The following is a 10,809-nucleotide window of genomic DNA, read 5'->3' as shown; positions in this document are numbered from 1 at the left end:
AATCCGCAAGGTTAGTATACAGGCACCTTCCCGAGGGTGTTCTGAGTTACGACTCGAGGCACAAGGGAGAGAGTCACCTTTCAAATGGAGAGTAGTGACCCGGTTACCGGTAGGAAAAGGATCAATCGATCGCTTGTCCATTTCAGAAAGGAAGAAAGAAACAGTCCTGTCTGGAGCCATTCCAACGATATGACGATATGGCGCTTTCAAAGCATAGGGCCAAGTCCACCCCAAGGCGGATCTATCTGGGCCCTTATCCTTATCTCTGTTGGACATACCATATCGCCGCCTGTCCCCGGTAAAGAAAACGGCGGGGGAAGCAAAGGCAGCTCAACTGGCGCATTGAGCGGGAGAGGCGGCCCATCGACTTGACACAATACATAGGAGGTGGTGGGTCTGAGGGCCATGTTTTGAGGCATTGTGGTCCCGTCAAACTTCTCGAAGTCTGGCATTTTCAAACTTTGGCAGAGGAATAGGAATATGAAACTACATTGGGCTAGGCCGTAATAGTAATAAGTAAGAGGAGTAGAGTAATAGTAATTATGAGGGTCTGGCTTTGGTACTGGTGGTCCGAAGATGGTCGAAAAAGTTCTCCTTCTAGGCCCTTAGCCGTTCTTCCAATCGTCACAACGGTTTTATTCCGTCGCAGTCTTGCTTGTCCCTACACCCCGCAATACCGCTGATGAGGGCACTCCCTATTCCTGTCACTGCTGGGATAAAAGGTGGCGTGCCATGCGCGGTTTCTCTAAGGTGAATGGGGGCGGACCAGAAGGATTGCCCCTGAATTGGCGTAAAACCGGGGCGGGTGGATAGGGTCTTTCTTCTTCATGATCCCGATCTTGGCCTGTCTTCCCTTTGTTCAGCGCAATAGGTCCAATATCTTCTTTACTTGATTGCTCAGCTCTTCCTGCCCCTGCGCTCCCCAGGAACACGGCTCTCTAACTGTTCTGCCATGGCCTTAGCTTTTCCGCGGGTGTTGTATGGGTGCGTACTTGCCTCAATCTTGCTGGATCTCAGTCACGTCTCCAACTTGTTTCCGCTCCCTGTTCATGAAAAACCCGCATCCTCTCAGAATAAATGCATGTAATGTATGTTTATGAGTATGTATGAAAAAGGGCAATCATGCAGTCCATGTGCTTTAGCCAAGGTTTTGAAAAAAATCTTATCATTTCTTTCAAATTTTCATACAACTTTTAGTGAGAAAAATAGAAAACTTCCAACTAGTCTACACGGTGTCAGATCCTGATTTCCTGGTCCGCTACTTAACGATGGCAGGCCTGAATCGTCTGGGTGGTTGGTTCTGACTTTGTGAGAGCTGCACTTCCACCTTCGGTTTCAGTTGCTTTTGTACTGGGCTTCCCAATAGTTGGCCTTGTTTACACAAGGCTCCATCTTTTCAAGTACTTTGTTGAAATAGTATCTCTGTTTTTCATACTGCTTCTCTAGGTCTCGTATGTACTGAGATTTTTCCTCCATTTCTGCTCTTGACTCCCTCAATTGTTGGACTTTTTGATCAAGCATCTTTTGAAGTCTCTGCTTCTCTTTTCTCAAAACTGCCGATGCTTTCTTTGATGGCGAGCCCTGAATCTTTGGTCGCTTGCTTGGTTCAAGTTGAGGATCTACTGGACCCTGTTTTGGAAACTGTTCTCTGGAGGTCATTCTTTTAGATGGACACATAGCTTCTCTCGACCGTTTCTTGTCTGTCAGAGTTTTTTCCTTGCACAGGAACCGAGGGTCCACCCTGTCACGTTTCCATAGTTCATAACTCTCCTGGACTCCCGAGTTCCGACTGGTTGCTTCGACTATGTACACGTGCCTCCATGATACAAAGAATTCCCGGATCTTCCTTTGGCTATCATCATCCTCATATGTGAACCGAGCGTCCGCCAGTCCATGGGTCATGGGCACAAACTGTGTTGCGCCTACTTGCCTTCGGAACATGAGTGGTGCATAGGATATTCCACCCCAGGGACCTAGAAGTGGGACCCAAGGAAGGTTTCCACATCTATATATCACTTTGGGTTGGTCGATCCACGGTGCCTGCCATACAATCCCCTTACTGACTAGATTGTGAAGTCTGTCTTTCCATTCAGTCCTGCTGGCATGTTCCTCCCAACGAGCTACTTCGAACTCTGCTAAAGGTATTCTGATTGTTGAGAAAGCAGCGCGAAAGAATGCCTGTATGCATGGCAAATGTGCTCAATCATCCACACATAAAGCAATGGCACACAGCAGAGGTCATAAACGAGCATGTCTCCTAATTAGGCATCTTTTAAGAGATCGGAACGTTTCAGCAAGAATACCGTAGACTGGGTTCACCCCTTCCTTTACTTGTGCTACGAAGGCAATGGTGGCATGATCGATGATTCCTAGTTCCTTCGGGAAGATAAGTAGGCCGTAGATGGCTAACGCTAGCAGATGCAGTTGGACTTCTTCCTTTCCTTCCTTCTTCATCAACTCTTTCAGGCTTTCCCAAGTGACCTTTGAGTCTCCCCGGTTCTGGACCTTAAGCTCGGTGGCCCTGAACAAATCCTTGACAACAGAGGTTCGAGTGGGTGCGTACGTTCTGTAAGGCGTTGGCAGTTTGACCAGATGCAATAGCGAAGTGTATTCTTCTATGGTGGGAGCAAGGTCTACCCCATCCAAAGTAAAGCAGCAATATGACGGATTCCAAAATTCCACCAATGCTTCAATCATGTGGGAGTTTACGGAAACATGCAATAGAAAACCGATGTGCCCGTACGTCTGAGAAAAAGTCAATCGTCTCTGAGGCGTCCACCCTTTCCAAATGTCTCTCAGCTCCTTTAAGGAATTGGATCGAGCGTTGATGTCAACCCTGTCTGGTATCTCAGGCACCGATTCCTTACTTGTGCTGTCGCCCCTCTTCTTTTGTTGACTTTCGGAGTACAATTGTACCACTAGTTCGGTTTCATGATGGACTACTGTGCTCCCCATGAGTCGGATTTTAAACAGAACCTTGGCCAAGCAGATGGGAATGCCTAGAATGAAATGCAGGATGCAACATGTTTTAAATCTCAAGTTATAATCATATTAAATCATAGGGAGAAGGATGGAGCCTCTGTCTTAATCCCGGGGTAATTATGTACATAAGGTCCTCCGAGGCTCTACCCTAGGCAAGGGATTATGGAAAATCATGTGTGGTTAAGCTATAACCCTTATTGAAAAAGGTCCCCAGATTGAAACTTCATCCTCCCTCACAGAGGTCCGGAAAAAGCTTGCACTGAGCGGAGTGGTTCGCGGGTTCCCATAGGCCATGCCACATGGGAACTGGCACTATTACACTCCTTTCTAATCCTAACTGGGAAAGCCCGGGTGTAGAGCTGTGAGAGTGTGTGAGTTTAACCATTTCAACCTACACCCCCTACCCCACATCCATCCATTATTCAGAACATTCATGCATATGTAACCAAATTTGTACAAAAATGAAAGGGAGTAATCAAAAAGGCTTATTTAGATTTGAGATCGGGATAATTCTTAATTAATCACTGGCTTAACTCTCAACGATCCCCAGCGGAGTCGCCAAGCTGTCGCGACGTCCCGAACCCGGCCCAGAGAACCAATCTCTGGTTTAAAAATGGGTTCGGCTTGCGAACTGGAAAAAATGAATGTGTATTTTGAAAATGTGAATTTTTGTGGAAAACGATGTATGGTGGAGTCGCCACTAACCTTTTGAAGTGTGGTTAGAACACTTGATTGCTACCCCGTTAGGGGTAGAATCGGTCTGCATCACCAAAGTCGGGCTCGGGAGTATGGTTACGCAAGGGGAAGGTATTAGCACCCCCTACACGCCCGTTCTTACGAACGGTACCAGATTAATAAAGAGTTTTCCCCGAAATAAATGTAATAAGCCTTTAAAGATTACTCCTTTTCAAAAGTCAAAAAAAAAAAAAAGAAAAAAAGAAAAAAAATGAAAATACTATATAGGTATTTCCATCAGAACCGGGGCAATCTAGTACTCCGAAGAGTCAATGTTCTCGTTTGCAATCATCGGGAAGGAAAATCGAAAATAGGATACAAAATACGCTCCCGGGGATTTTGAAATCTATAGGTTTTTTTTAAGTATCAAAAATACTATTTCGGGAGGTTTTTGAGATTGGTTCGAGATTGGAATGAATTTTCTTGTGCCTAAAAAGATATTTTGTGATTTTTCCTAAGTGTGAAAATGATTTTTGTGATTTTTCCCGAACTTTCAAAATAACACAAATGAAATCAATTGAAACCAAAATGTGAAAATACTTTTGGAATTTTTGAAAATTTCATGATTTTTGTGAATTTTATGGATACAACAATAATATACAAGCGAAATGGAGAAGACTGGGGTGAACCAGTTTGGGAATGGTGAGCTGGTCAAACGTTGACCAGTATGGGGGGAAAAACCAGTTTAAGGTCTTGGTCGAGACCAATGATTTTCCGGAATTTTCCAATGTCCTTCCGAATACAACAGAATTTTAGACAACAATCACGAAAGTCATGGTTTTAAAGATATGCGTTTAGAATGTATTTTTGAAAATCTTGAATGTAGGGAAACAAATCTAACCTTTGCCAAACATGTTAGAAACTTTCTTGGATTTTCTTCAAAAATTTTCAAAGGTAAATAAGTTTCAAAGCTTTAAAAATTTTTGAATTTTCTTTGAAAATTTTTCTGAATTTTTGTGTCTTTTATGAAATTTTTTTTTGTTTTTTGTTTTTTTATGAGTTAAAAGGAAGCTATTTAAAGTAAAGAAAAGTGAAATAAAGTCAAATAAACCAACAGAGGCCGATTAGGGAAAGGGGGACGGAAATGTAACATAGGAAGAGAAAGTTCATTGGTCTTACCTATCGTCTTTTTCTCCTTCAAATCTTCTTCTCCTGTCTGTGAATCCGCAAGGTTAGTCTACAGCACCTTCCCGAGGGTTGTTCTTGAGTTCCGACTCGAGGCACAAGGGAGTACCTTCTTCAAATGGAGTGACCCGGTACCGGTAGGAAAAGGGATCAATCGATCGCTTGTTCTTCTTTCGTTTTCCTCTGCTCCGGTCTTCTTTTCCTGTTGATGAGTCTACTAGGGCCGCTCTACAACGTCTTCCCGAGAGTTGTTCTTGAGCTCTGATTTGAGGCACTACGGGGTGCCTTCTTCAAATGGGGTGACTCAACACCGATAGGAAATGGGATTAGTCGACCTCTTGATTTTTACTCAAAAAAAAGACTAACTTCACAAACTCGTGATAGAAAACTTCAATATTTGAAATCTTCTCCTTACCACCACTAAGAGCTCCTTCCTTGTGCTTGAAATGAGAGGGCTATTTATAGGCTTAGCTTGGGGCAAGCATAGGAAAGAAGACATAGGGGAGTTATGATGGGGGGAACCAAGTATGGGAGGAAGAATGATGAAGGGAAATTAGCATGGGAAGAATGATAAAAGGAGAAAACATGACATGTGGTGAGTGATGATGGAGGGAACAAAGTATGGGATGAAGAATAATGAAGGGAATATAGTATGGGAAGATTGGTAAAGGGAAGAAACATGACATGTGGTGAGTGATGATGGAGGGAACAAAGTATGGGATAAAGAATAATGAAGAGAATATAGCATGGGAAGATTGATAAAGGGAGGAAGCATGACATGTGGTGAGTGATGATGGGGGGACAAAGTATGGGATGAAGAATTATGAAGGGAATATAGTATGGGAAGATTGGTAAAGGGAAGAAACATGACATGTGGTGAGTGATGATGGGGGAACAAAGTATGGGATGAAGAATTATGAAGGGAATATAGTATGGGAAGATTGATCAAGGGAGGAAACATGACATGTGGTGAGTGATGATGGGGGGACAAAGTATGGGATGAAGAATTATGAAGGGAATATAGTATGGGAAGATTGGTAAAGGGAAGAAACATGACATGTGGTGAGTGATGATGGGGGAACAAAGTATGGGATGAAGAATTATGAAGGGAATATAGTATGGGAAGATTGGTAAAGGGAAGAAACATGACATGTAGTGAGTGATGATGGGGGAACAAAGTATGGGATGAAGAATTATGAAGGGAATATAGTATGGGAAGATTGGTAAAGGGAAGAAACATGACATGTGGTGAGTGATGATGGGGGAACAAAGTATGCTTGCATTTGACAAATTAAAATAAATAAATAAATAATAATAATAATAATAATAATAATAATAATAATAATAATAATAATAATAATAATAATAATAATAATAATAATAATAATAATAACATGAGGGTTCTAGAAGCTGTGTGGAGCCCATCGGAGATGTGTGGGTCCCACGCGCCATGTGGGGTCCACAAGCCGTTTGAGGGTTACAAAAGCCCGAGCTAGCAAGGCACCGGATATGTGGATCCGAACTAGCATACCAGAGGGGGTAACGTGCACCGGATGTAGGAATCCGAGCTAGCGTACCAGGAGAAGTGGGGCCCACAAACCGTGTGGGGCCCAATTGAGATATGTGGGGCCCACAAGCCATGTGGGACCTAAAAAGATGTGTGGGGTCCACAAGCCATTTAAGGGTTATAGGAACCCGAGCCAGTAGACACAAGCATGCCAAAAGAGGTAACGTGCATCGGATGTAGGAATCCGAGCTAGCGTACCAGAGCAGGTAACGTGCATCGGATGTAGGAATCCGAGCTAGCGTACCAGAGGGGGTAACGTGCATCGGATGTAGGAATCCGAGCTAGCGTACCAAAGAGGGTAACGTGCATCGGATGTAGGAATCCAAGCTAGCGTACCAGGAGAAGTGAGGTCCACAAACCGTGTGGGGCCCAATTTGAGATATGTGGGGCCCACAAGCCATGTGGGACCTAAAAAGATGTGTGAGGTCCACAAGCCATTTAAGGGTTATAGGGACCCGAGCTAGCAGACACAAGCATGCCAAAAGAGGTAACGTGCATCGGATGTAGGAATCCGAGCTAGCGTACTAGAGCGGGTAACGTGCACCGGATGTAGGAATCGTACCAAAGATGGTAACGTGCATCGGATGTAGGAATCCAAGCTAGCGTACCAGGAGAAGTGGGGTCCACAAACCGTGTGGGACCCAATTTGAGATATGTGGGGCCCACAAGCCATGTGGGACCTAAAAAGATGTGTGGGGTCCACAAGCCATTTAAGGGTTATAGGGACCCGAGCTAGCAGGCACAAGCATGCCAAAAGAGGTAACGTGCATCGGATGTAGGAATCCGAGCTAGCGTACTAGAGCGGGTAACGTGCATCGGATGTAGGAATCCGAGCTAGCGTACCAAAGGGGGTAACGTGCACCGGATGTAGGAATCCGAGCTAGCGTACCAAAGAGGGTAACGTGCATCGGATGTAGGAATCCAAGCTAGCGTACCAGGAGAAGTGGGGTCCACAAACCGTGTGGGACCCAATTTGAGATATGTAGGGCCCACAAGCCATGTGGGACCTAAAAAGATGTGTGGGGTCCACAAGCCATTTAAGGGTTATAGGGACCCGAGCTAGCAGGCACAAGCATGCCAAAAGAGGTAACGTGCATCGGATGTAGGAATCCGAGCTAGCGTACTAGAGCGGGTAACGTGCATCGGATGTAGGAATCCGAGCTAGCGTACCAAAGGGGGTAACGTGCACCGGATGTAGGAATCCGAGCTAGCGTACCAAAGAGGGTAACGTGCATCGGATGTAGGAATCCAAGCTAGCGTACCAGGAGAAGTGGGGTCCACAAACCGTGTGGGACCCAATTTGAGATATGTGGGGCCCACAAGCCATGTGGGACCTAAAAAGATGTGTGGGGTCCACAAGCCATTTAAGGGTTATAGGGACTCGAGCTAGCAGGCACAAGCATGCCAAAAGAGGTAACGTGCATCGGATGTAGGAATCCGAGCTAGCGTACGAGGAGAAGTGGGGTCCACAAACCATGTGGGGCCCAATTGAGATATGTGGGGCCCACAAGCCATGTGGGACCTAAAAGGATGTGCGGGATCCACGAACACCATGGGACCTATAAGAATGTGTGGGGTCCACAAGCAGTGTGGGACCTACAAGGGTGTGTGGGGTCCACAACCAATGTGGGACCTACTAGAATGTGTGGGGTCCACAAGCAGTGTGGGACCTACAAGGGTGTGTGGGGTCCACAACCAATGTGGGACCTACTAGAATATGTGGGGTCCACAACCAGTGTGGAAAGGTTTTGACATGAGGTCTCCTTGGAAAGGCCTGGTTAAAATTGGGGTGTCGACACTATACATGAAACTTGATGCAAAATTCCTTTTGAATTAAAAAAATTTATCATTTTAAACTCTAAACCATTGTCAAATCATATACATTTAATCTTTGCCTCAAATTGTGTTTCAACCATATTGTAAAAAACAGTAAAAAAATTTGTAACGTCAAATTTCTGCTTCATTAAGTAGGTCCATGTAAATCTGGAGTGATCATCCACTAAGGTAAGAAAGTATCTAGACCCATTATGAGTTGGAACAGAAAATGGCCCCCAGATATCAGCATGAACTAGATTAAAAGGAAAACTTTTATTATATGAATGAATTTCAAAAGGAAGCTTTTTCTGTTTTGCTAAAAGACAAACTGTACAATGATTATCTAGTTTATCTGGGAAACTAATGTCTGATACAGTTTTTGAAAGAAAATTCAAACAAGACAAGGAAGGATGCCCTAATCTGTTGTGCCAGATTTTGGAGTTTGTGACAGAATGTACAATGGTTGATTTTGGTGAAGAACTAACAGCATGAACAGCCAATTGTTGCAAAATATATAACCCAGCAGATTTTCTAGCAATCCCAATCATCCTCCATGGGGTAAATTCCTGAATAAAACAAACATCAGGTAAGAAAATAAAATTGCATTTTTGAGATGAAGTAAGTTTACTAACTGAAAGTAAATTATATGAAAAATATGGTACACAAAGTACATCTTTGAGAATTAAATTTTCAGACAATTGAACTGTGCCAATATGAGTGACTGGAACAGTATATCCATTTGGAAGCATGACAATAGTGTCTAAAGATTTTGTAATAGAGGTAAACGTATCAGTTGAATGAATAATATGATCTGTAGCACCAGTGTCTACGATCCAAAGATGTTGGGATGTTGATGAGGATACTGAACAACTTGAAGGAAAACTTGAAAGTATCATACCTTGGGTATTTTGTTGAAGAATGTTAGAAACAACATTAGCTGCTTGATGATTGATGGTTTCATTAGATTGTGAGTGGATTAAAGCTAACAATTTCTGATAGTCTTCTTGAGAAAAAGGCAGTTTGTTATAAGGTTCAAAATTTGCATCAATAGGATGGCTTGTGACTTGATTAACTGATGAAAACTTTCCCTTCTGTCGAGAATTGGTGAATTTATAACCTAGAGGATACCAATGTATTTTGTAGCATTTATCAACAGTATGATTATTCAATCCACAATGAGTGCAAAATAATTTTGCTCTCCTCTGCTGCTATTGCTGATTTTCAGAAAAATGATTACCAGAAGTAGTTTTGTGGCCTGAAAAATTTGATTCTGGTATTTTGCTCATAAAGGCAACTGTATCAATTACACCAGATTTGCAGATCTCTCGCTGTTTCTCTTCTTGAACTATTAAAGACAAAACTTTGTTTATTTTTGGTAGAGAATCCATCATCAAAATCTGTCCTCTAATATGTGAAAAACTTTCATTTAATCCCATCAAAAACTAAATAACATATTGCTCATCTTGATATTTCAAGAATTCCCGAATAGCATCACAAGTGCATGTTCTTAGAACACCACAAGAACAAGTAGGAATCTTATTATAAGCAGCCAATTCATCCCATAAAGATTTAAATTTCGTATAGTAATCTCTTACCGAAATATTTTCTTGAACTAAACTAGATAAATCCTTTTGAAGTTGAAAAATCCTTGGTCCATTTCCTTGTGTAAATCTATTCTTGAGATCAAATAATGCTAGCCCCAATTTCTCTTGATACTGAATTAATGATCCAAGAAGATACCATATTATTACATCTTTCCCACATAGCATTCGAAGCATCTATTGAGGATGGTCTGGCAATTGTTCCATTTACAAACCCAATCTTGTTCTTCGCCTTCAAAGCCATCATCATGGATCTACTCCATGTGTGATAATTTTCCCCAGTGAGGACATTCGAAACCAGTATTGTGCCTGGTGAATCACCACTCTGTAAGTGGTATGGATTACTTTCTTCATTCATATTGCTCGTTGAAAAGGATGAAGTAGACATTGCAGTGGACCTTCTCAATCTTTCTGCTCTGATACCATGTAATAGAATATAGCAGCAGTTAAGCAAGAAAAGAAATCTTTCTCTCTTATACAATGTGTGTCAACGTACAGCTGAGACCTCTGATATATATATATATATATATATATATCTATATATATATATATATATATCTATATCCAGAGGAAGAAGAAGAAATGAAAAACAGAAGAAGAAAAACTAGAACAGAACTACAAAACTCAACTGAAAAAATAAACTGAAAAACTAATCATTTTCTGTAATACCAGGTGATTACAATTTTTTAATAAAACAAACAACAAAAGCATGATTCTGTGGGCGGATACGACATTCTTTGATAATGTGACCCTTCTTCTTGCAATAAGAGCAGAATTTTTTGGAACAATTAGCAGCGATATGTCCAAATTCTTTGTAGCAAAAAAACTACAAAGTGCTAGAATGCGTAGGCGGTCCTCGTAGTAGAGCAGCATAAGGGACAAGGACAGACCTGAAACTACCATGAGATTGTGCCAAAGTAACTTGAGTACTGAGCCATTGTTCTTCACGAAGTAACTCACCAAAACAAACATCCAGAGAAGGAA

This window comes from Malania oleifera, chromosome 12, assembly GCF_029873635.1.
Source record: "Malania oleifera isolate guangnan ecotype guangnan chromosome 12, ASM2987363v1, whole genome shotgun sequence".
Lineage (NCBI taxonomy): Eukaryota > Viridiplantae > Streptophyta > Magnoliopsida > Santalales > Ximeniaceae > Malania > Malania oleifera.
The sequence above is the reverse complement of the archived record's forward strand: the minus strand, read 5'-3'. Positions refer to the sequence as shown.